This window comes from Lissotriton helveticus, chromosome 8, assembly GCF_964261635.1.
Source record: "Lissotriton helveticus chromosome 8, aLisHel1.1, whole genome shotgun sequence".
In the NCBI taxonomy this organism is placed as follows: Eukaryota; Metazoa; Chordata; class Amphibia; order Caudata; family Salamandridae; genus Lissotriton; species Lissotriton helveticus.
In genome coordinates, this window is record NC_136069.1 from 1,236,743,242 (window position 1) to 1,236,769,258 (window position 26,017).

A 26,017-nucleotide genomic window follows, 5' to 3' on the forward strand; every position below is an offset into this window, starting at 1 on the left:
TTTGGGGGCGGGTGCACAGCCCAAGGTGACAGGTCACCAGCGTTCGCTCCACAGCTCAAGGTCTCTCCCAACCAACAGTGCTCCAATCTTGTTGGTATTGAGCAGGAGACAGTTGGCAGTCATCCACTCAGAGATGGCCTCAAGATCTCTCCGAAACTTACATGCATCCTCGCTTTATCAGCATGCTAGTTCATCCTAATGTTGGACTGGTGTAAACTTTATGAAATGAGCTGTCTCTTTCATCAATCAACTGAAGTATTTTGGAGCCACACAAATTAAAGGAGCCAAGCGAGGAGGAAAAGGAAAACTATTCAATGGAAACCTGAAGCATGTAAAAGAATGCTGATATCTTAGTAGTTCCATGATTAGTATTGTTGTATGAAATTTGTGTCTCCAGAAGATTGGAAAGCCAATCACCCTGTGCAGCATTACAGTATAAGGCAAATATTGCTCTAGAATTTGCTTACTTAGTTCTGTCTGCTGTTTGATTGAGGATGTTCCTTGGCAGTCGTAAAACACAGCGACACAACACTTGCCATTAAGTAGCAGATTATTGATACAAACTTTCTTGAGTGCTGCTCTGTTTTATCTTTATACCACAAAGGAGGGGAAGGAATATATATATATATATATATATATTCACTGAAAAAACCATAGGTTATAGACCATATATAGTTAGGAATTAGCATTTACAAAACCTTGAAAATTCACTGAAAAAACCATAGGTTATACACCATATATAGTTAGGAATTAGCATTTAAAAAACCTTATTTTACTCACACAAAACCATTGAAATTCCATATATAGTTAGTTGCACTAACTATATATCGCGCACCCGCAATCCACTGCTGATCATGTCACATATTACATCATTCATGACATGGTCAGTGACATCACTGATGACATCATCCAGTGACTGTGTGTTTCTGTAAAGTTTAAATATGTTTTACATATTGAAGAATGAGTAGATGTATAAGTGTCTGGACGAAGGATTTAGTAGGTGCATGACTGAATGTATGAGTGAGTGATTAAATGTGTCTCACTGAGTGCATGGGTTAGTGACTAAACTGTCTTAATTTGTGCATCATTATGTCTGTTGTTCTGTAAACTGCTGCATGTGTTGATCAGTAGCTATATGATTAACTATATGGGTTATTAATTGATTCTCCAAGTATGTGTATAGGAGACTGAGTGTGTGTGTGGCTGGCTGGGAGGTGTGTGACTCTGTGCAGATCAATGTGTACTTGTATCAATGATTGTATAAGAAAGTAAGTATGTGTTAGTATATGTTTGAAAATGTAAGGTGCTCTATGTTTAACTGTATAGACAAGAAAATGGAAGTGTGATTGATTCTTTACAGGACTGACTAGGTGTGTGAGTAACTCCATGGATGAGTGGCAGAGTGTAAGTGTCTGTATAGGTGTATGAGTGCATATGATAGTGTTGTAAAGATGAGTGATTGTATGTATGAATGATTGTATGGGTGAATGAGTGAATGTGTGTGTAGACGTAGGAATCAGTGAGTACGTATGTAGTAACTAGTATTGGTGTGTCAATGGTTTCAAAAATTATACTCTGTATTTAACACTGGGTGAAACAGAGGTTATATTAAAACGTGAGGAGATGCATTGTATTGTCACATGAATGATATCATCAGTGATGTGGTCATTGATGTCAAATGAGATGTCATCAGTGATCTCATCAGTGATGTCATTTGAGATGTCATCAGTGATGTCACTGACCATGTCATGAATGATGTAATATGTGACATGATCAGCAGTGGATTGCGGGTGCGCGATATATAGTTAGTGCAACTAACTATATATGGAATTTCAATGGTTTTGTGTGAGTAAAATAAGGTTTTTTAAATGCTAATTCCTAACTATATATGGTGTATAACCTATGGTTTTTTCAGTGAATTTTCAAGGTTTTGTAAATGCTAATTCCTAACTATATATGGTCTATAACCTATGGTTTTTTCAGTGAATTTCAATGGTTTTTTAATAGCAAATATCATAAGCTGTCGAATGTCAAGTACGTGGTAAGTAAAAACATTTTCGTGTTTATGCACACTGATCTGCTTTGAATGCTGCCCCCCACCCCTCATTTCTATTAGGAGTACTCTCTCTTTGCAGATAGTGAAGGGTAGTTAACGCAGCCCTTTGCCCCCTTTGTAATCCGTCGTGCCTGCTTCTCTCTCCATTTGATTGATTGTTCTCTTTGGTTCATTCTCTATTTACAAACAAGCACAGAGTCGCAATACTCTGTTTAGTCTTTGCAGATAGTGAAAAATCGTGTAAAAAAACAAAAGGAATCGAGCAAAATCAGTAGGCCACTAATGGGATCTCTTTTTGACCTCGCTAAAATAGAAACATTAGGAACAACCTGTTGAAAATAGCAATGCGTATGTACATAAGCGGCGTTCATTTCTGTTCACAGTACCCCTTGTTGATTGTTTGAATCGAGCATTGAATTGTTCGAAGTTAATTCTCTTAAGGATCTTCTCTGCCTGCAAACGAGGAAGAATAGGAATATTCTCTCTCCCTTTGCAGATAGTGAAGGGTAGGTAACGCAAGCCTTTAACACGTCGTACCTATTTCATTCCTCATTGATTGATTGATTGTCCTAACATTGACTGTTTGGGAATTAGTTCTTTTTGGAGGTATTCCCTGTTTGCAAATAAACGTAGGAAAATCTTTGCAAGTAGTGAAAGGGTACGTAATGCGGACCTTTCTCCCCCGTTGTAATCTGTCATGCCTATCTACTCCCCACTGATTGATGCACCTGTTTCACCCGGACCATTTACTAGAGATACGTCATCTGGCCCGACCAGAGAGCACCCCTAGTGAAAAGGACATATGCAATAATAACGAAGTGATCACTGTATCCTGTTAACAGACACTTTAGCATGAAACAACCTGGAAAGAAAAGAATAGGAAAATGAAAATCAGTAGGCCACTGATGAACATGAACTTTTATTAAACAACGAACAAAGAAACGATAACATAACGTAATGATAAAACCTATTAATGTCCTAGAAACAAGAAAACGTTAAAATATGCCAGTGGTGAGAGACCAGAAAAACAGTAAGAGAAACCAAATCACCCCTCGCTGTCCCACCGCCTGCCACGCCAAAAAAATCGATAGACTACGGAAAATGCAAGTCAGTAGAACATCCGCCCCCACTCTGGAAACTTCCAAGGTGGGGCAGGGTTCCGACTACGCCCAGCCGGGAGCAGCCCATATAAGGCAGGTCCTGCTGCCACGCCTCGGCCAGGAGATCCTAACGTAGGGTGTAGCCGGAGGAGAGGCCGAGGCCAGCGGGACCCGGCCAGGGGATTGCCTTTACAACGCTGAACAGTTGCAGGGGGGGGGAATGTCTCCTCGACCCTCCCCTCTCTCTCCCAGTCCGGCCGCGGTGGCCCTTGAGAGTTGCAGGTAGTCCCGCCACATGCTCTTCCGGTCCGGCCACCAACGGTCGGGGGGCCGAGGCCGACGGGATCCGGCTGCAGCCGATAAACCAAGAAACCCGTTCATGGGGCCAGAGCCAGGGGCATCCGGCCGACATCTACCGGAAGCCCGGCCCGAAGACGGACGGGACACTTCTTCTTTCTTGAATAATGGCTGCGACAACACTGGGGGGGGATGTCTTGCACATGCCTCCGACCCCCCCCCTCGTCCTCATCGCCTGGTCCGGCCATAACAAATCTCAAGCGAGACGCCGTGGGGTGCACTGGGAGGGAGAGACGGTGCGAACAGGCCTCTCCCGCCTCCCCAGGTGGAGGCTTCCCAGCTGCACCCTCAGCGCTCCAGGCGCCCGGAAAAGGGTTCTTCCACTGTGGCCATGCTGCAACGTCTCGCCCGGCAGGGTGGAGCCCGTCCGCTCATGTGACCCCGCGATCGCCGGTAGCTGCCGAACTCTCAAAATGGCGGTCGACCTGGCAAGAGCGGGCCCAGCATAAAGAAATGGCCCGGTCACTGGTTGACTCCACCACCGTAGTCCTCCACGACCTTGAAGATTCTAGAGGAGCCGCGGGAGTCTCCGACCCCCGATGGGGAATGACTGCCATGATCGCCCGTGGAGTGACGAAACTGTATCCGCGGGACGTCGGCGCTCCCATGCTGGCGCCAGCCTCACTTTGAATTACTAGAATCCTGCAGACCTCACTTCCGGTGAAAGCACAGTGTGACCCGGTAGGAAAAATTATTGCACCCCCTCCCCTTTTTGACTGATAGTTCAAACCACCGATCCTTTCCTTTGCCCTTTTAACGGAACTTTGGACTGCCTCCCCCTCTTTTACATTTTCTAGAGAAAACAAAACATTAACCACTACATTAGCATAGCAGTTGACACCAGAACTCTTTTCAAATTGAAAACCAACAACATCTTCAACAGAATCCTTTTTGTTTCTGCTGTGACCCTGCTACAGCACAGGCATTGTCCCCAGCAGTAATTCTGCAATGCCGGTAAGAATAGCTGTGGTGCCTACTGGACTCACTCACCCCCGCGGCGCCCCACGCCGTTATTTGCTGGGCGGCAACTTACTAGACATCACCTTCGTGCCATCTAGATTTCAGCGCGTTCTGCTGCCTTGGAACTATTCGCACAACAGACCGCTACTGACAAGAATATTTCATTATTGGTGCTGTCAATTTCAATAAATCTATTGGATAATTCAAAAGAAATCGCCACGGTCTCTTCGTTGTTTAAATGTTTTTACTGTTTTTGTTTTGTTGTATATATTTATATGTTATTAAAGTTTTATATTCCTACTACTTTGTTGGAGTGCTATATATTTTTAATGTGACACATAATTGTAAAAACTTTGATGTACAAAGAGTCATTCCTGGAATCTTCCGCTTCAGGCTCGGTCCCCTCCCCAATCACAATACAGGATGGTTTTCAGATAGTAGGAACACGTGTGGTGTGACGGATCTCATCGGGTGTGGGCCTTGATCTACTATAACTCCTTTGAAGAGGGGTGATTCTTTACAGCTGGGGCCATAAACTACATCTACATGGCTAGCTGATAGCCTGGACAATCGGACACAGAGGAAGAGGAGTGTCAGAGGGTGCGGTAGTGAATAGAGCGAAAGGGAGGTGTCGGGCGGGCACAGAGTGTGATTCTCAGGGAAGAGCAGCGCAGATGGGGGGAGGTTTATTGCCCATGCATAAGACAGAGAGCGGTGGTGACCAGTGCCTGGGGAAGATGCTTGCGTGGGTGAGGAGCCATGCTACGAATCGACAGCGTGCAGAGAGTGGGTCTGGTCAAGACATCTAAAATGGCTGCCGTGCACGACAAAAGTGTGGCATTTCAAAAAAGGCAAGATGGCGCAGACAATGTTTTTCAACACTTCCTCATTTCCTTCGAATCGAACGTTAACAGACGTTGGGGCATATTACCAAAGTTAAGCGATATTTATCGCTAACGATGCTTACCAACGAATTTTTTACCACTAAGCATCGTCAGAAATTATCGAAGATAAACCTTGCTATTATCAAGGTTTATCGCAAATGCGATAATAAACGGCCGCAATGCATGAATATCGCTAAAAACTCAGCGATATTCATGCATTACCGAGCTAATGCTCTTAGCCATGTTATCCACCTCCCATTGGATAACATGGCTAAGAACTGCTCAGGGCAGGTGTTACTTTTTGGAGATATTCGCGCTTAGCGCGAATATCTCCAAAAGTTGGTAATAGGAGATAGATATCTTGCATGTTGTAATGCAAGTTATTGTGGTATATGGAACTCATACCATAATCTCTCAGGAAAGCAGAAACTGATCCTTTTGGGACCGCCTAAAAAGGCCTAGGGGGTGAGGAGTACTCTACTTTGCCCCCTTTTCACGTTCCGAACTATTTTATTTTACTCTCTTCTGTAATTACACAAAATAGCAGCGATAAGATGCATCGGAGACACACAGTGAGAGAAAGGAGGCCGGAGATGAAGAAGAGATGTCAAATACACATTGGAGATAATATAGTGGCAGAAGGGAAGTAAATATGAGTAAACTTACCATGTAACATAAAAATGTTGCACTCTATACTATAAGTCTCATTTTATACTACAATCACTTCGCTACAACCTCATAAATTAAAAATAAAAATGAATAATGTCTCAAACAATTTTTGATTTCTAAATATAAATTTATTCTTCAGAATTTTCTAAATTTGAAAGAACTAGTAACATGTCCTCATCAGCAATGTCCTCATGAAAAGTCTCCAATGATGATTCTTGTAACTCTATGGTCTCCAAACACTCGATAAATTCGCCATCAAGAGATTGATCAAAAAAATCATTCAAGTCATCTCCTCCTTGTGACAATATTTCATTATTGGTGCTGTCAATTTCAATCAATGTAGTGGAATCATTCAAGTCATCTCCTCGTGACAATATTTCATTATTGGTGCTCTCAATTTCAATCAATGTAGTGGAATCATTCAAGTCATCTCCTCCTTGTGACAATATTTCATTATTGGTGCTGTCCATTTCAATCAATCTAATGGAATCATACAAGTCATCTCCTCCTTGTGACAATATTTCATTATTGGTGCTCTCAATTTCAATCAATGTAGTGGAATCATTCAAGTCATCTCCTTGTGACAATATTTCATTCTTGGTGCTGTCCATTTCAATCAATCTAATGGAATCATACAAGTCATGTCCTCCTTGTGACAATATTTCATTATTGGTGCTCTCAATTTCAATCAATGTAGTGGACAATTCAAAAGAAATTGCCACGGTCTCTTCATTGTGAGCCATTTTATTTTGAAATTGCTTGCGGTAAATTGCAGAAAAAAAGAATCACTTTCATTTATCGTTTTTAGTAATACATAATATAAAACTAACTTTATCAAGTATTTAGTATAACAGAAGGACTGCAAATAAATAACAGAAAACATTTTTCAAATTATCTTCAAGTGTACAACATAGTTCCCCTTACAAATTAACAACTCACCTTTTTAAAAGTAGGAGAAGTGTTAGTACTGTGTAAATCAAACACCAGAAATTCACCACCAAAAATTCCTCACAAATGTACCTCAGACAGTAGTATCACAAAATGGCTGTGGTTTCCTCTCATTTGAAATATATACATAACCAATTAACTTTCATCACACACAAATACAAAACCAAAGTAACATTTTAATTGGTTCTAAATTTCAACACTTTCAAATGTGTTTTCCCCATGCAATTTTCCATAGGACATTTACATACGTCTACAGCCTGAATGGCTGAACGGAATTACACCAAACTTGGCAAAATGGTACATCAAACCTAAGAGGTCAGGAAGGATCTACTATGCCCCCTTATGGTCATTTCCCCCTTCGCTTTGGCCTCCTCTTGTCTCTCAATCCTACCGAGAGACAAGATGGCGGCCGCTACGGACTGTTTGGAATGTTGACAGACGCCGGAGAACCAATCAGCTTCGCAAAGCTCCGTAACGCGGAAAGTACGCGAAGCGGAGCGCTGTTACAGATATATATCTTTTTTTGAACGTTAATTTCTCAAAATCCACTGGAGCACATATATTGAGACCTAGCAAAGGCACATCGGGCTACCAGTCCCTAATATTTTGCCAAGTTTCGTGCAAATCCATTCAGCCGTTCGATTATTATTATTATTTTTTTTTTTGCCCCGCGGGGCCCTTTTAAAACCTCCACATCAAACGTAGGGGGTCAGCGAGGATCTACTATTCCCCCTTATGGTCATTTGCCCCTTCGCTTTGGCCTCCTCTTGTCTCTCGATCCTACCGAGAGACAAGATGGCGGCCGCTACGGACTGTTTGGAATGTTGACAGACGCCGGAGAACCAATCAGCTTCGCTTCACAAAGCTCCGTTGCGCGAAAAGTACGCGTCCTGGACCGCTGCCCGGTCCGCTGTTACAGATATATATCTTTTTTTAAACGTTAATTTCTCAAAATCCACTGGAGCACATATATTGAGACCTACAAAAGGCACATCGGGCTACCAGTCCCTACAATTTTGCCAAGTTTCGTGCAAATCCATTCAGCCGTTCGGGCTAAAAGTGAGGCCAACCGCCCTATGGAAAACTCAATGTTAAAAACACGTTTTGAGACCCCCCTTTTTTCTCAGCCCCCCCTTGACGAACCCCCCCCAAATTTTCAAGGGCTGCTCAGAAACAAAATGTGCCATTTTCCTGAAAATTTCAGCCAATTCCGTCCACAAACGCCAAAGTTATTAGACATAGAATTTTCAAAAAACCCATAGAGAAAAAATCCTAACTATATATACCTACTGGCGACCGCCAGTAGGTAATATATATATATATATATTGTGTAAGTCAGTAGTGAGTTCCACATTACCATATGTAAATATATATTCTGTGTACTTAGGTGGAAAACAGCTCCTCTAAAGAGCACCTTACAACACCAGCGACACTCTGAATCTGCTCACCTCAAATGCCTGTTAAGACAAGACTTTCAGGCACATGCATCAACCTTTTTTGCGAGCGCACACGGTGCAATACGCAAATATTGGTTGTTTGCACCCGCAAAAAGGGCTTCTGCGATGCATCAAACTGTAAGGCTCTCGCAATTTAAGAAATCGCAATTTAATGCGATTTCTGAAATTGCAATTGCATTTAAGGAATCGCAAATTGTGATTCCTTAAATGCAATGCATGATGAAATCGCAAATAGTGATTTTGTTAATAGAGGCCTCAAATTACCATCAATTTGAACTTGATGGTAATTTGCAAAAACTTTGAAAAATGCAATAAAGTGCATTTTTCAAAGTTGTAGGTTACACACACACATGCCCTTGGGGCATGTGTGTGCGCAACATGTGTGCACAGATCAATTTCAGGGGTGCAACAGGGTGTCCTTTTGACACCCTTGCACCCTTGAAATTGCATGCGCAATTTGCGAGTACCTACTGGGTCCTTGCAAATTGCTCATGCAATTTCCCATTCATTCCTATGGGCCTGTAGGCCCATGGGAATGAATGGGAGGGCATTCCTTAATTGCGACTCGCAATTTGCAACTCGCAATTAAGGAATGTTTGGGAATCGCTAATTTTTTTTGCGATTCCTACATGCATACACTTTTGCAAATACTTAATTGCGATTCCTTAATAATCGCAATTAAGGAATCGCAAAAGTCTACATTGATGCATGTGCCCCTTAGACCCTTTTCCCTTGCATGGATGGCACCATGGCAATCCTAGGCCTAGAAACTTTGATAGAAAACCAACATTGGTTTGGATAGCTTTGATTATTAGGTCAGTGGTGTGTGAGAGAAAGGAGATATGTCCGTTTAACTGATAATAGGACTAAATAATGATTGGACCAGACCTGGGGAATGGGTTTTCCACTCTGCACAAACTCTTTGAGGCAGAAATTTAGATCCAAAGTGTGGCCTTTCTGATGAGTAGAACCTTTGACACTCTGTCACTGCTCTGTAGAAGCCATTTTCTCAAAAAGGTTAGGTACAACTTGACTCATAGGAGGTTCTGCCCAGATATTAAAGTCTCCTAACATTATGAAATAAGAATGTGAGACAAGCAGAAGCAAAAAATCTAGAAAGGAATCAATCAACGAACCCATTGTGTGGGAGAGTGGTAGCATAGAATGCCACTCATCTCTTCAAATCTGTAGCAATCTTTCTGACCTACTTGTTTAATTTCAATAATCAGCATGTTACAAGGGCTCCCAATAGACACTAACCCGTCTTGCTTGATTAAGGCAGCATTGACAGGTCTTATTGCAGCTTCAGTGTTCAGAGGTGGCATAGTGGGAAAAAGAAGGATGGGTTTAACCCAGATCTTTTGACTGGGGGAGAATGTTTGCATTGTCAGCATTCCATCCATCATTTGTTTGCTGTAACGCATGTGTGTCAGGTGAAGAGTATACTGTGACATGTGAAGCAATATCTTCAGCAGATTAACATTTAATTTGTTTGGATTGGCAGAGAGCATGCCCTCTACATCGTTTGCATCTGTAGACCGTATGAAAGAAAGCACTGGGTTAAGCAATTCCTCATAATCCTTCCTATCATATGTTTTTGTATGACTCTCTCATCCCTCTAATTCACACAACACGCCCAATACTTAATTTTCATTAGTTCATTAGTTTAAGCAACATTGAAATAGAGCCATCTCCTGCACAGCAAACTGTGTAGTTTAATTTATACAACAAATGTCGACCTAGAAGGATTCACTTCACGGGTGAGTTTGAGCTCAACATGTCAATTGGCAATAGGTCCAAAAGTGATGGAAATAGGATCATCGATGTCCTGGGGAATCCCAGAGTTGGAAATGCCAACTGCATCAAAGGACAAGAGAGGCACGTAAGGGAATTCAGGGATTTTCAGGGCTGAGCTGCTAGCCCTGATTCAACATTCATCACACTCTTCACATATGAGCCCAATTTGATCAACAGGAATCAGGGTATTGATAAGGCATTTATAGCTGTCCCCATTCTCAGGATAATTGAGTTAATGCACACATTTCAGCTTAGCAACATTAGACATCACATTTGAACAGTGATGTTTCCAGTGCCCCCAGTGACCTCAATAAAAACACAAACCTCCCTTATAGGCTCCATCTTCTCATCCTTCACCTTGTCCCCGGCCACCTCACTCTCACTCAGTGATTACTCTTTTCTCCCCCACTGTTCACCATTTCCCTTCTCCTTTTTACAAACAATTGCATTTGTAAAGACATCAAGTTGGAGTTGTTTGATTTCTTTTCTTTTTTTTTTCTTACACTGCCACTCAGAGAGCAGCAAGTAACTAACTCAGCTAGACCTTTTTTTTGCACCCAAAGCAGATAGATCATAATTGCTTGGCAATCTTCGACAACAATCCATGGACAAAGGCAGCTTCCCCAGCTTCCGGAGCTTGTTCCACTGGATATGACATGCCTAAGTACCTTTTGAACTCGTCTTTCAACCTATCTCAATAATCAGCCAAGGACTCACTATTGTTTGGATACCAATCAGAAATTGTTGTCCAGACTGTCGTTACCAGACACCTTTAGATCACAGCATTCAACAACTCAACCTTGGGTACTACTAGTGCCATATCATCAACTGGTGCATGATTCACTCGATTTTCTTTCCCTAGCAATCGATCTCTTAATACACTTGGCACCAGCAAGTTCAGCAATTGATTCAGATCCACCCATTTGGAAATACAACATTCAAAAACAGTCTGAAGCTCCTTAGGAAACATTAAATCCCTAAGCATTACTTTTGTTACCTTTGCGAAGCTAACCTGCAGTAACCCCAGTATGTAGATCAACTATTGATTGTATGTGACACGCCTGGTGGAAGGGATGGGTTGTGGGAGGTTTTAGGGGTATAGGATTTTTTTAGGGTACATGATGCTAACAAAATGTTCCCCAAATGATTATTGCTGTGTGCATGATTCCTAAATTGTTGGCAAGGTTGTGGGGATTCTATATGCAGCCAAGCTGTTATACTAATATCACATGCATTGATGCTTTCGTTAATTGACCTGTGTGTACCTTGGCATAGATCATTTCATAGAATGTACCTGTTCAGATTGTGAAACTCAATAAAATGTGTTTTAAAAAAAATGAGTTTTTCATAAATTTTCAGAAACAGTTTCTTTATGTTAACCAAGTCTACCAAGGACCATTGGGACATATATTAACTTTCTTCCCCCCAGGCTGGGTTACTTTCTGAGGGTTTTAGAGGAAAAGGGGCATCAAGAGGCTCATTCAATTTTACAAAAATTTGTTTTTCTATACTTGTGGTACACAGCAAGGGAGGAGGTTCCCTTTTCTGGGGGCTCTAGGGTTTTAGACTCCGTAGTCTCATCTCCTCCTTCTTCCAAACTCTCGCTCTTACGAATATGTAAAGAATCTGCCAGTCCTGCGCTGCAGTTCATCCCGTGGAGGGAGGGAGAAAAACAAAAAACTAGAAGAGAGTTATTTTAACAGTTATTTCTTATCTTCTTTAGAAGGTAGAGGAAATTATTTTTTAGTGTCTAAAAAGTTGTATTACGCAAGGAATGTCTTTGACATACCTTATGTGATTGTGCACCTAGGTAGTAGGGTGCGTACATATCCCGAGAGGCACTAATCCTGATTGAAAGTTTTCAAAGTGTCAACATTTCTGAAAAATATAAACCCCCAAATATATGTCCTCATCTGACTGTAAATGTATATGAGGTGCGCCTTCGTTACATTACTACCAATGAAACTGTACCAGTAGAGGAAATGATCTTCAACTCACACACACTAACCCACTGAGTGTTTGTGTTGATGCTGCGAGGCTAGTGGATATGGACGGGTACCGCCTAGACCCCTCCCGTAACTGCCAGAGACCAAAAAGGTGGTGGGACCCTCCCCTTTTCCCCAACGGCAAACACTACTTGCTTGAATTAGGGCCATGTTTATTACAAAATAAACAACATTCAGATGATGATTCTTTACATTATATACAACTAGCTTACCCATCGCGCGTTGCTGCGATCTCAGAAGAAAGGAAATTTAAGGAAACTTGATATGATAACATTCAATTTACATTGTGTCATTTTATTGAAACGTATTCATTTTAATATGAAAAACATTTTAAAGTGTTGTTTTAATTCTGTTTATTTATTCGAGTGCTTGTGGATACACGTTATTTTTGGTTTTTCCGTCTGGGGCGTACATAAATAAATCAGAAGGTTTTCCGACCCGTGAGCTGGCCACATACAGTTGTCCATGTGAGAATCACGGATTCTCCAAATCTAGTCCACACACTTGCAGCGATTGTCCTTGTGCTTTCTTGATGCTCATTGCAAAAGCGAGTCGCACCGTAAACTGTAAAAGTTCATTATTGGAAAGATTATGAGGGCCCTGGATGGCCGGGGGGCCGATATTTATCACATTTTTCTTATTTTTTTATTTATTTATTTTTGCCAGAAACCTTTGCGGGAGTATACTCAACAACTTCCCAAAGTTTCATGCCCATCGGATGAACGGTGTAGTAATGCATAAAGGACAAACGGACATACTTTGGTTTTTATATATATAGATACACAGAAAGTCCAATATATTGATAGGTACAAGGTGTTTGATTGGCTAACCTTAACATGTCTCTATACATAGCCATTCCTATCGTATTCTAATTGCTAAATATGATTTACTTTTTGCATAACCCTGTTAGAGCCTACAGCAAGGTCAATGACTGTCAGCCCCAGATCCCAAACTAACTTCCCAGGACTCCTACTGGAGCGATGTTGCAAAGGGTTTCCAGCTTACCGGAGAGATACCTCCCCCGCCCCCCCCCCCCTATGCCCAGACTCTCAACTCCATAATGGGACCCTGTAATTATGCGTACATGCGCCCTTGAGGGCATACGCGTGCGGGGCTGGTCACCTGGCCGACTGGAAGCGTGACTCCCCGGCCCCGCATCTATCCAACCTACCGGCTGAAACTGCCCCTTGGAGTTCTATGAGAGAGACCCTCTGTCTCTCCCTCGGACGTCCCCCTTTGATAAAGGTGATGCCCTCTTAAAGGACCGCAAAATATGCTCACCAATCATGACCCTACTGCCTGACCAGGGAAACACACAAATACGACAAAACTTATTTCCCTGCAAATTAAAAAGGATTAACGCCTTTATTCAAACCATTAAAGCACAATAAAACACATTTGACATATACTTGTTCCTGCTAAAGGATTAATGCCTTTATTCAAACCATTAAAGCACAATAAAACACATTTGACATATACTTGTTCCTGCAAAAAGAAAAAGAAAACCAAAGAGAAAGCATACCAGAGTAAACATATATTACATGAAACTATGTGCTTTAGGGGATAGTGGGTGGGGAAAAAGCAATGTTAATGGGCTTCCCCACGGCCTGGTCCAGGCGACAGGTGTTGAGTCCAGAAAAGGCAGCGTAGCAAAGAGAAAGCCTCTTTGCTCTTCTCCCTTTTAAAGCAGTAGATGGGTCAGAACCAGTTTAGTCCGGTCTGCCCTATGTTGCAACTACACCACCTGACCCGGAAGCACTAGGAAGTGCTTCTGGTCCAGTGCTCAACGCAATCTGATTGGGTGACCCCTTGGGAGGTCGGGTGCCGCGTCACCATTGTGCATGCCGGCCCCTCACCCCCACTACCGGGGCTGGCGCGACTGCCATAATGGTGGCAGGCTCAATGCCAGGCCCGCCTGTTCAATATGGACTGGTACCGCCTAGACCCCCTCCCTTAACTGCCAGAGACCCAAAAGGTGGTGGGACCTCCCCACCCCTTTTCCCCAACGGCAAACAATTCAGACACCACTACTTGCTTGGATTAGGGGTCGTAGACCCAGGCCGTATTTATTACAAAAAAAACAACATTCAGATGACGATTAGAGGTGAACCCCATTGTGTAAAAAGAACTTGTCACCCCGGATGTACCCATGTCCTATCGACCTCAGCTTGGGGGTCCTGAACAGCTTTTCCATCTTGCTGTTGATCCTCTTTACCGAGTGATTCAATGCTGCCTAACTCCCCTCCTCTCCACTGAAAACTCGGGATCATGTGAGACCAGACAATAATTGCCTCGGGGTATCTCTTCGTCAGCCATCCCACCTCATTGAGCAGATTCTCCCCAACAGCCCTTCGTGTCATGTGATCCAAGTCGTTACCCCCAAAATGCAAAATACAGACTAAAAGGGATCTCTTGCTGTTACGCAGCGCGCGCTCCATCAGGTCCCTGAATTGCTTAATGCTCAGACCACCCAGCCCATGAAATACCAAATTCACCCCTGCCGGTTGTGCCCAAACCTTGAAGGCACCTGTAAAGAAATGGGTTAGTCGGCAAACGTATGAATGCCCGATGATCCAGACGTCTTGATCTTCCTGGGCCCAGCTGTGAACCTGCGTCATGACGTGTGCACTCTTGTACTGTTGATCGTTGGCCTCCTGCGTGGCAGGATGGCATCGGCTGTGCGGTATGGTGATCCACTGCACGCTTCTTCCCTGCGTCACAGGCTGAAGAAACTGCACATCAAACAGAGAGAAACAACCGTCAGTTGATCTCCCTGCACCTGGCAACCCTCTGGCAACTGCTTCAGTAGAGGCCCCTATTCTAAAGGAGTGGGTCCCAAAACCGGCTGAATCCATATTGGCCTTCCTCATGGCTAGCCACAGAACCCACCTGAACTGAAAATTGGTGAGGGGAGTCCCATTGGCATGAATGAGAAGGGGCCCCCCTGCAGCCGTTGTGCCATGAATGTCTCAAGCCTGGTAACCGGGCAGCAGGGGCTACCCCTAGATCTGTGCAGTATTATGCGTTCCCCCTGCCCTCCTGATCAGTTTTGGATCTGGGGAGTTATATCATGACTGACTCCTCACCCACCTTGACATGCACCACTTGCAGGCCCCCGTGCCAATCCCCTTGGATTGCCTCACCTTTGGAATTACAGACCTGCTGTAATGCCTCCATTAAGTTGGACATATGTGAATCCCTATTGGCCTACTCTCATCTGGCTGGCCACCTTGCAAATGCTAGCACCCTTTAAGGGCTTTACGCACCATGAAGGGTCCCGTTGGATTGCCCCCCCCCTTTTAATTTTGCAAAAAAGAAGATGACTGTGACATGACGCCTGGCTGCTGCAGCAGAGTCCCCCTCCTCCCTCATGGCCCTTAAATATGAAACCATAGATACAGTTTCATTCCACTTCTGATCCCAATGTTCCCCCAAATAGTAGCAATATGCCTAAAACGCCCCTTCATATACCTTCCTGGTACTGGGTGCTATGCTAGCTGCCACGAGGTCCGATAACTGGGGGCACCAAGCTGCCAGAGTTGTTCTGGGAAAGGCGTTGGCATTGCCACTGCTTCTGGGTGGTAGGACCTGAATGCCTGCATCTTAAAACAAGATAAGGCGTCAGCTGCATCATTGAGCACCCCCGGCACATGCTTAGCCCTAAACAACGTATTCATTTTCATGCATTGCAGTATTATTCCTTCAGTAGACCCAATATCATGTTACAGTTTGCTGTCTGGGTGTTAATGCACTGCACTACTGCTATATTGTCTGACCAGAATACAACACTTTGGTTTCTAAATTGTTCAGACCAGACTGCCAGCACCACCAGGATGGGGAATAGCTCCAAGAAACTTATGTTGGCCGTTAGCCCAGCCTCCTCCCACCAGGTTGGCAAATGCCGCGCCACCGAGGCTGAACCTAGGATGGCACCAACCCCTCGCTCCCTGCTGCATCCATTATTAGCCCAGTCTCCGGGCTAGACCTGGGGGGGCTGGGCCACACCACCCTCCCATTGAAATCGGGCAGGAATGCTTGCCATATTTGCATGTCCTGTTTGACCTCACCGGTTAGCCTGGTGTGGTGATGCTTCTCCTGCAGTCCTGACATAGCTTACGCAATCGTACGTGAGAAAGGGCATACCATGGGGATGATTCAAAGAGCAAAATTTAACTGCCCAACCACTTGCTGCAATTGGTGTAGTGTAACCTTCTCCTTTCTCAAACAAACCTGTAGTGCTTTCACAAATGCCTCCCCTTCCCCACTGACAATCGCGACACCCCCTGTATTGAATCCAATTCTATTCCTAGAAACTCTTTTGTTGTGTTGGGACCCACTGTTTTGTCCCTTGCTAGTGGTACGCCTAGTTCTTGCATGAGTGCGCAAAACTGTAGCAATGCCACCCTGCAGGTGCTCGAGTCTGGTGGGCCTAGGAACAAAAAATTCATCCAGGTAATGTAGTACTCTGCTGTGCCCAGTTGTTTGCTTGAACACCTACTCCAAAAAGGTACTAAACTTCTCAAAGTACGCACATGACACAGAGCACCCCATGGGCATGCACTTGTCTACATAATACTTGACTCGGAATTGGAAACCTAACAAATGGAAATCCAGTGGGTGGACTGACAACAAACGGAAGGCAGATTCAATGTCAGATTTAGCCAAAAGAGCGCCCGCCCCAAATCCCTGAGCATCTCCACTACTTGGTCAAAAGAGGAGTACTTGACGCTGCATAAGGCACCGTCAGTGGCATCATTCAGGGACTGTCCCCTGGGAGCCAAGAGATTATGAATCAACCAGTACTCTCCATGTTCTTTTTTGGGAACCACCCCTAATGGGGAACAGAGAAACGTGTGCATTGGTGGGTCCATGAATGGCCCTGCCACCCTCCGCAGTCTAACCTCTTTCTCAATCGTAGAAGCGACAACCCCCGCATTTTTTCTGACTGAGACTTGGTTCCTGCAGTATGACACTCCGGTGTACCCAGGCGCAATGATCCTGAAACCCTCCATGATACCTCCCCCGTGGGTTTTTGAAGCATCCGAACAGTGATATTCGTTAAGCCCGGGGATCATTGCGCTAATTATCACAGGAGATCCGGCCTGGCTAAGGAACACGCATTCAGTCCTGCTTCTTGACCCCTTTCTCTCTCGTTCTCTTAAAGCATTTGGATTCAGGGTGGGAGGAATTACCGCAGAAAGCACAGGAATGTTTAAATCTACAGGTTCCTGCTGGCCTGTTACATGTGCGCTTGTTAAAATCCAACAGGCCCTCTTTTTCCCCCACCTCCTGCCTGTCCCGGGGGGCCCAAACGAAAAGACTGCCCCCAAAATGTGTCTTGTGAGTTTCCTCTTGTGCTTTCCTGTGGAGCCTGACTCAAATGATTCAGGTGAATGATCATGTCATGCTGGTTTTAACACAAGGAGGGATCAGATGCCTTAGCTCTCCTAAACTCCTTTTCATAGCCTTTCCACCCTTGACCACCATACTTATCATGGGCGCACGTGATCGTATTCTGGTAACATGCCATCTCAGAACCCAGTGCCGGAAAACGCTCACACATAACTACCATATATGTTGTAAAACCCTTTATCCAGTTCGCCAAATTTTCTTCCACCCTGTATTTTAATAATATGTTTCACCATTCCCTGGGATGGGTCCACTCCTTGTTTTTCTTGGCCTCTTCCCTTTCAGCTTCAATAATCAACAAGGAGAATATATTAACATATGCGCCCTTCCTGATCTTTTACTTTGTTTCCTGGGACAAATGCCTCCCCAGTTGCTCCCTAGATAACAGTATTTTCCCCAAACCCAGAGGTGGTAGGGATTTTGCATTACCTGTTGGAGTTGTATCCGTTGACTTGGATGCTCCTGGATCAGCGGGTGTGAGTATAGGTGTGGGAACTCCACAGTTCCCCACCAGGGTTGCATTCCCTGGGGCCACATCCCCTGCCGGTACTGCCGGCCCTTCATTTGGCTGAGCCTTATTGAGCTCTGCCATTATTTTCCTAGCCTTCTCTCTCGCATCCCCAACAATCCCGGACATTCGCTATGAGAGTAATGCCGCCAAATTGGCCGCCATATCTGGTTGGGCTGGAATGTCCCCTTCCGGGCTCGTCCCCTGAGGGATAGAGATGGGCTGAAGTGGTGCATTATTAAGGAGCATGAGTCACGGCCCATTCGGGTTAACCGGCACACATGGGATAACTGGTGTGGGATCCGCTGGCTGTGGGGGTGCCCCCCCCGGGACCAGCCCTGGTGCCCCCTCCCGCCCCTTCTTGGCCCTACTTTTCTTGTGCAATGGCGGTGAGTACATTTTGAAGGAACTATCGTTCGCCTGGACCTGCCCCCTGCTGCCCCATCAAGCTCTTCAGTCTTTTCCCATAGTTCTGCTATGGCCCACCCCATCACTGCCATTTCCCGCAACATTTTATTCATGAGCCCCTCCATGCGAGAAGGCTGCTCACCCCGCTTTGCCTTAGGGGTCATTCAATATCACAGCGTCCCTAGGCCGCAATAAATTCAGAGTCACAATCCCTTGAAATTAGGTCTTGGACACACCCAGACCCTTACCTGGCAGTTGTAGCAGCTACCAGCCAGACAAGCACCCACGCAACCAGAGCCACGCCCACCAGCTAATCTAGTGGGTCAGGTGAGTAAACTCCAACTCGCGTGGCTCGCAGAAGCGATGGCAAAGCGGCTTGCTAACGATTCCTGCCGCCACTGCTCTTGTCCGTGAAGCAAAACAACCGGCGTCCGGGCTACGTCCCAGCTCCTCCTCTCCTGTATCCTTCTTGTCACTCCTGCAGCAAAATCAGGGAGGGGAAGGAGAAGACAGGCGCTTCTCGGCTCCCCTACCAGCACAATGGCCCCCCAACAAAATTCAGCCAGCCTTTCCTGCGTGCTGTGCCCGTTCCACTAATGTCCCCCAAACTAAATTGGTTCTCTTTATTTCACTAGCTAGTAAAACAAAACAGGGCCCAAATGCCAAGGGCATGTTAGAATTGCTTAAAAAGCAGCTGCTGTGCTAGAATAACAAGCACTTGTATATGCAGCAATGCTACACTGCCCCCAATGACACGCGCTTATAAAGGGCTATTTTAAGCCACTCTCTGCAATACTCTGCAGCTAAAAAACATCTGGAGTGGGACTCCCAAAACAGCTGATTTCCCCCGCTAAGCATGGTGCTGCATGCCTCCCCAACCGCTAAGCGCGCACCTTCTTACAGCCAAATCGTGCCCTGTGTGCGGAAGCAAAGAGCGTGTGTTACCGGTGCTTGGGGCAAAATCCAAACCGCTGATCAGTCCCGTCAGGCGCACCACAGAAAAAACAACTGATTCCCTAGCAGGCACTCCAATATCCGCAGCCGCTCATTTGATCACCACGCCACAGTTTAGAAACCTGCAACAAAAGACAACAACGTTATCCCCCGCGATCCCGATCTCTTCACCGAAGCATGACCGTCAGGGCTCGAGTCGGGGGACCACGCGGGTGGACGGCATCCCCCCACTTATTTTACAGGGGGCACGCCATCCCCCCTACTCAAAAGCATGACCATCTAAGATGGTGAGTTACTTGTCCCCACCTCCCCGTCGTGTGCGCAGCCCGGGAGGAGACAGTTTCGCGGGCGCACACACAGCCGCACCCGAGCCCTTCACAGGTCTTTAATAGACCATTTGGTTGTGAATGAGGCTTTGTTGTTTTTTTCACTCCTTAAAGCCGCTGCATCGGCATACCTAGCAACTCTTTGAAGCTCCGTTTTGAGAAAAGAAGGGAACCGGAAAAACACAAACAGTGATGTAGAAACTTGAATGCGCCCTGCAGACGACTTTCTCTGATCGCACAGATCAGATGCACAAGGTGACGCTTAAATAAACAGGTGATAAACTGCCAGCGCTGCAGGAAATCTATCATTCCCCGAAGCAGTCACCTTCCAGGAACTGAAAAAAAGGGCACTTTCTGTTTGCGCTGCAGACCCTCTGCACAACAATAAAACCTTTGAAAGTATTCTGATTTCGTGTGAAACAATGTAGGCCTGAACAGGGTCGGATGGGGCACTCGGGCATTAGCCGATAGGCCCAGTGGCACCTGTGGGCCATTTTTTTTGGGCCTTTGCAAACTGGCCCAAGATACTTTTACAGTCTTCCCTAATCCCCGGCACTCTAATGAGGTGCCAGCATCACGGTTCTCTCCTGACCTGCTGTTTTTGAGGCTGGGGACCGGGTGTTGCTCTGGCCTTTGGGGAATTCTTGCCTCTGCCCCCTGCCTCGTGGGGCCTGCCTGGCAAGAAGCGGATTCATCCCCTGCTGGGCCTTGGTCTTCAGGTTATGGGGGCAATAAAGGAGGGTGTGAATACGCATGGGGTGGGGTTGACTTGTGGCCTTTGTGCCATTTTCACCTCAGGCTATTGCGTGCTGGGAGGGGGGTAAGAGAAGCAGCCTTCCTAGCAGCCAGGTGTTGTAGCCTCAGCCCCAGTGTCTTTGAGGCCTTGTTGGGGGGGTGCGTGGCTTAAAGACTGTATATGGCACCGCTCAAAATGTGTGTCTATAAAAGTACAGAAAGCACTGAGTGGAACAGTGTCAGTGCTGTAAACGAACATTAACAAGAGTTAAATGAACAAACACAAAGCAAGTGCACACATGTGGCAAAACCAGATGGGCCCCTGATTATAGGTAATAAAGTAAAGCTGAATAGGGTGTTATATCATGAACAGAGCATCACCTGTAAATTATGAGCTCCTGTAAAACAAGCTTCCTAAATTTAATTATCAGAGACTTCTCTGCTGTCAAACAGAACGGGTGTTATGCAGCCACAGAAAGGGCTCCCCTGTGTTTTTAGAAGATATTTGATGCAAACAAAGGAGTGACGCAAAATTGGTGCAAGAGCCTTGTAAATCTGACAGTGAGACTAGAAATAACGCGGCGAGTGAAATGCATATAATTCATGAAAGACAGCACGGAGAGTCACTTAAAGGTGGGACAATTTTCCGTATTTACCTATTTTTTAAAATAAATGCAGACAGAAAACACATTTTCTGTCTGTATTTATCTGTAAAAAATAATCTGTGAAAATGGGGAGCCTTACACATAAGCATCCTGAAAACTTGGCATACCATGTTTTAGTATGCCTCGCTTACAGCACTTGATGGCTTGACTAATGTAGTTGTACGCCAAACTTCATCCACATTTGGGCTCTAAATTCCTCCATACAGGGACCTTAAGTCACAGGCCTACGTACTGAGCAGCTTCAATTGTTAAATCTTGCGATACATGCAAATGATAGATCTGCTGCACATGTGCTGTCACTTCCTGCCGCGATGTCACTCGCTGCCGCGATGTCACTTCCTGCCGCGATGTCACTTCCTGCCGCGATGTCACTTCCTGCCGTGATGTCACTTCCTGTGACACCACCTAACTTGGAGAGTCCCCCCACTTCTTTTTTTAGGACTTGAGCCCTGATGACCGTAGAAAAAACAGCTGATTCTCCGCAGCCGCTCAGCTGATCTCCACACCGCCGCCTGGCAACCTGCCACAGAGAAAGACAACGTTGTCCCCCGGCGATCTCAATCTCTGTACCGAAGTACGTTCCTCAAACTGTATACAACAAAGAGAAAAAGTGAAGTTAACGGGCCTCCCCACTGCCCGGTCCAGGCAACAGGTGTCGAGTCCAGAAAAGGCAGTGGAGCGAAGAGAAAGCCTCTTTGCTCCGCTCCCTTTTAAAGCAGGTAGATGGGTCAGAACCAGTGTAGTCCAGTCTTCCCCGCGTTGCGACGACGCCACCTGACCCGGAAGCACTAGGAAGTTCTTCTGGTCCAGTGCACAATGCACTCTAATTGGGTGACCACTTGGGATGTCGGGTGCTGCACACAATTGAGAGCGGCAGCCCTTCCCCCCCACTAATGGGGGTCAGCGCGGGCCTGCCTGTTCAAGAGGCTGTGGCCGCTGGAGCAGTGAACACTCTTTTGCTCTCATATTCATCCTTATAGGCTTTGCAATAGGTCCTGGCATTCCTGCATGTCTTCCCCTATTCAGCGCTACTTCCAGAGCTTGCTTGCTCTGTACCAGGAATTGCATGCACATTCTTCCTCTTTCAAGGAAACCCTACCAGACCTACCTATCCAACCACAAAACACAAGGATGCCCCTTGGGTAATGACTTATTTAAAAGAAAAAATAGTTACATTCCAATAAAGTGGATCAGGAACATCATGGAAATCGATCTTCAGGAGACATTTGTATTTTTCCATGATCTCACTATCTGTTAAAAAAATAATTATAAAAAATATATAAAAACATACATACCAGTCAGGCAACTTTATCGATAACCCTTCTATTTAAGTCCTGAAAACAATTGGCATACATTTAGTACATAATCGAGCAGAGGAAGAAAAGGGAAGAACAGTAATATCGAGGGGACGTAAATTATAAATGGTTCCTCAGAGTACTCAAGAGAAATAGCCCAAGAGGAATATGCCCTGTGATAGTTGGATTCTCCCATGTTAAAATTAGTCTACATTCGGTCCCTTTTACGTTTTATACAAGATCTTCATCAGTACTAGGCCAGGGATATTAGATACGTGTTCTCTGCAGGTTTCTGTTAAAGAGTCAATAAATCTGTTTATAATCTATTTTACTCCTTCCCATTTTAGAAATTGCAATTAGTGTATCAACATATTGTTGATCGAAAGGCACCTGCCTACCTAACCCATTTTCATCCATTGTCTTCTGCCTCAATACCACAGGGCTTCCCTTTAGCCCTTAATAGGCACAAGAATAAACATGCGTGGACTTCACATACACCAAAATTGACTGCGCTAATGTCTTCTGCATTGTTGGATGGTCGAGTGCTGGGTTGCTCTCCACCCCAGTTCCCTCAAAGAAGCTCTCCCTTACCTTTGGCAACAAGGAACTTCAGGTGGAGTGCTGTCCAGCTCTCCCTCCCCTGCTCAGTTCGGTGTAGGCAGTGCCCACATTTTCCACCAAATTTCCAGAAAAGAGCACAAACCACTTGTTCTTTCTATCTGGAAGCTATGTAAAGAAGCAGCCTTCCCCCTAGCATCAAGCATCTAACACTAACACCACCCCTGCTTCCATGACTTCAATAGGATTTCTACACACATTGGTTTGAATGAGGCATATGTACCAGAAACTGAACATTGAATATGCAGGGGTGCAGCTTTATCATTAGAAGAGCAACTAAAAAACTTGAAATATACAAAGAATATAAACTCTCCGTTGATGAGTTAATCATCTGTAAATCCTCGGTCAGAGATTGCAAATATGAGAATGTGGCAGTGTACGTCAAAAATGAAAAAGCTGAGCAGGCCTGTGTACTGTATCATTGTTAAGCAAAAGATAGATTATGGAGTTTCGTACTGAGATGCGCTCAGATATGCAGTGACTGGATGGTCTTTTCACTGATGTTTAGTCCATCAGACATTTCTCTGGAGTCCAATATATGTGTCTTGAAAATATGTCAACAGGCAAAATCTTCTTAACTAACACTAATAGGACTGCATAGTTAAAATGACCGGCTTCAGGATGATCACAATCAATTTATTCATTCATGATCAATTTTGATGCTTGAGGCCTGTACAGTAGTCATTATCCCTTGGCTTACTTAACACTTTCCACAGTATTGTTGTTGGTACAGTATCACATAAAAGACACATGTTGGTTGGCACCTATTCTGTTGTCTTGTGAAAAACGTTCTTACCATAGCGGAACTAGTGACAGATGATGTATGTCAAAAGTCGTCAGACATGATGCACATTTTAGATAGGCAATAGAAAACCACTGCTTGTTTGATTTCAGCTTTCAAAATGATCACATGTAAATTTGAACTCCTGTGATAAGCAATGACTTAGGGTACTGGAAACATCCTTTGTAATTTTCCTGAAGTGGCTAATATGGGAATAAGTTTTGCATTGTGCATTTGTTCTGAGGTACTTATTGATGATAATGTAAAGCACATTGTACTCTAATACACTTGTTTCTGTTGTCCGGATTCCAAACAAGCGCTACCCTAGGGAATTCCAAAGATTTTCAACTTTCGAGCAATAAAATATTCAAAGAATAGCCACACATTTGAAATTGTCTCAAATGCTCCTGTACGTGTTTTTACAAGTGTCCTCATTACTGCAGATGAGTCTTGTTGAGAGCACTTACCTGGGGCTGATGCTGAGTTAAGTATGGCGTGGTGATATGTGGTCCAGTTTGGATATAGATGAGAATCTTTTGCCTTGTTTATAGGTGAGTTGTACTTTTCTATTTGTGGAGCCAGAGAAACACATCCATCAAAGAGAAAGAAGACCTCTGCTTTGAATTCCTATTGATAAATAGATTGACAGTATGGCTACCATACTACTATTATGTTATTAATGTATTCTATATTGGTTACAGAGAGAGAACCCTTTCTGACCAAAGGGATGAGGTACTCTTCACAAGTTAAAAACAAGTTCCCTTCGGAACAAACCTACATGACATATACAATGTAACTGCATACAGAACAAACAACAGGGTCACACCTTCACACTTGTAGAATAAAATATCTCAACACAGATGAGCCAAATGAATTTAAAATATAACACATAAACTAAGGCAGTACAAAATGTCTCTTTATTAAAATCACATAAAAATCAATGAATTTATAGAGATTTCATTGATACATTACATATGCTCCATAAAATCACTTCACCATGTATTGCAACATTCCATAAAACATAACAATACAGACACACACAAGAGAAAACACAATTTCAGACTCCTAAATTGGTCATTTATATAGACATATCATCTATAGCAGTGAATGTATGGTCTGGTTAAACTGCTACTTGTGTAATACCAAGACCACGTTCCCTCAGACATTACGTCATCAGAGTAGTGTTATTTGTCCTGTATGCAGTTACATTGTATATGCCATCTAGGTTTGTTCCAAAGGGAACTTGTCTTTAAATGAATGGATTCTAGCCATACCAGCGGCTTGATGCTGAAGTTGTGAGATCCTCAAGTCTGCCCATCACGTGGTTTGTATAGGATGGAGTCATCCGATATCTGTGTAAGTGCCCTGTATCTGCAGTGTTTTCCATTACAAGTAAAGTTGTTGCAATAAAGAATATCTAGTTAAGTGCATTGGTTGATGACTTCTTAATATTTTTTTAGTAGGAGTGTTGCACCACCTTTGTCTGGTGTATTTGTTTTACACAAATACTCTGTTAAAGCTTTTGTACCTTTTCTTTCTTCTTAGATGTGGATTCACTTTAAATATCGGATAGAAATAGAAGCCCTTTTATAAGCGGATAATTGCAGTTTGTGATAGAAACCCTTCTGTTAAGTGAATAACTGTGTCTTGTGTCTGGAAGGGTTGCAGTTGGTTTGTGTTCTGTAGTTTACAGTGTCTTTAAAATCTTTTTGTTGATTCTATACCATTTACGCACAAGACTTACATTGACAGTTCTAATACCAAAAATAACATGATTTATGAAGTGAAAAGGCAAAAGAAAAGGTATATGAAACCTTAACATGTCACCTTTTAGTTTTGCAAATTCAAACTGATGGCCAACAACTATTCTTTCCTGAAGAAGCTGAAACCAGTGAAAGTGTTTAAAGAGGGGACTGTGCAATGGGAAAGGATTTGGGGACATTGGTAAATATATAGGAGGTTCTGAAAGAATCACTTAAATTACATGGGGTCACATACTGAAATGCTGTATCTTTCCCAGTGAGAATTGACAACCTCAAACACGCTGGTTGGAATATTTGTAAACTGATGATTTCATAATGTAC